Genomic DNA, 1,973 nt, shown 5'->3' on the forward strand with positions numbered 1-1,973 from the left:
CGGAGCAGCAGCCCTGAGCCGGGCGGCCCGCGCGAGTAATAAGGTCGTGAAAAACGGGTAGAAGCTAGTCGACGCGCAGTAGATGGATCTGGAACGTCCAGTATTGCGATCCAATGGTCGAAAACGTGAAATCGCTGTGAGAGGGTCGTAGCTCGCCCCGTTTTACTGTTTCTCAATTTTGACCACGGCAAATAGCAGCTACAACCCCCGCAAATTCTCTCTCGCGACACAGCCCCATCCACGTTTGACTTTAGCACAGTTATTCAGGACCTGTACAATGCAAGGTGCTTAGGAGAGGTGCTTGGAGAAATAAACCAGGCATTCCTTAAATACCGGTGCTTATTTGTATAGGGTAGACATTTAATTAGGCGTCTCTGCTGTAAAAATAGGCACCTGTGCTTTAGAAAAACCTGATTAATTTTTCTAAGCGTTTCCCTAAGCATCTAACATTGTACAGGGCCTCATAGATGACTTCCAGACTGGAGTTACCTTCTTCGATAGGTGGACAAAGACATGTTTTTTTCTTCTCATGGGCAGGGCAGGACACGGCCCACGGTGTTTGTTGCTACTGCTGATGGCTGCTTAGGGGTTAAACACGGATTGCGTCTCACACAGGGAGCTCCTATTGGGCGCTGTAGGCGCCCGTTGGAGAACTGGCGCCTACAGCGACCAGCCATGGGCCGCGGCCCGTTAAGAGAGGATCGCTCCCTCGCTCCCTCTTCGGTTCGCTAGCTCGCTCGCTGAAGAAAAACTAACTCGCATCGTTGGTTTTTTTCGGTCTGTGCTGCGCTTCTGCTTCAGGGAAAAGACCGGCCTCCGTTTTTTTTACAATTTTGAATATGTTTGTGAAAAAAAAGTCATATATTATTAAGAAAAGTTCATCGATTTTGAACAATAAAGTTTAAAAATCTGGAAAAAAGTTCATCAATTTTGAAAAAGTTCATAGGATTTTAAAAAAGTTCATCAGATTATAAAAAGTTCATGAAATTAAAACTAGTTCACTGGATTTGGAAAAAAAAAGTTCATTGAATCGAAAAAAATTCATTTGATTTGAAAAAAAGTTCGTGCGATTGAAAAAAGTTCACTGGAATTTGGAAAAGTTCATTGATTTTTAGAATAAGTTCAGAAAAATGTTTAAAAGTTCAATCACTTTCAAGAAAAGTTAATCGAGTTTGAAAAAAAATCATTGAACTTGAAAAAGTTCATTGAAATTGAAAAATAGTTCATCGAATTGAAAGAAGTTCATCAATATACAGGAAAAGTTCACAAATTAGAAATGGTCTATTTGTAAACATTTCACGCATTTAAGAAAAAAAACAGGAAACAAGAAAAAGAAAGGGGAACAAACGCAGGAAACAAGAGGTATAAAAAGGTGGAAAGGAGGCATGTTTTCACTACTGATAGCTGTGGCGTTGTGGCCTGTAGAGTTTTCTATCAACTGAGAGATCGCTGGTTCGATTCCTGGCTGTGCAGGCTTTTGCTAACTGTTCTTTTTTGGTTTCGAAAACAGGGGGGAAAGGGTAGTTGGGCCAGGCCCAGCTAGCGCCGCTGCAGGCGCCGGTTTGCGGAAAGAGCTATAACCGGCGCCAAATAGGAAATGCCTCCTGCGAGACTGAGCCTAGCTAAAAAATGGGCAGGCCCAAGTAGGTTCATTTACAGGTTCGTGTTTCTCCTCTGTTTCCCATCTGTTCCATTTTATATTTTGTTCATATTTACGAAAATATTATGAATACATATATTTCAGAACTTAAAATTAAATAAAAAAATTAAAAAATGTTTATATAGTATAAAAATTTGTTAGTGTGATTTTTAAAACTATTGATAACACTCAAACTAAAGGTTTGTGTCATTTGAAAAATGCTCACGTGTTTCAAAAACTGCACGTGACATTTTTCAGAAATGTTAATACAAAGTAAAAAAGCATTTAACTCAAAAACAATTTTTCGTGCCATTATAAAAATGTATGTTACATT

This window comes from Triticum dicoccoides, chromosome 4A, assembly GCF_002162155.2.
Source record: "Triticum dicoccoides isolate Atlit2015 ecotype Zavitan chromosome 4A, WEW_v2.0, whole genome shotgun sequence".
Taxonomy (NCBI): domain Eukaryota; kingdom Viridiplantae; phylum Streptophyta; class Magnoliopsida; order Poales; family Poaceae; genus Triticum; species Triticum dicoccoides.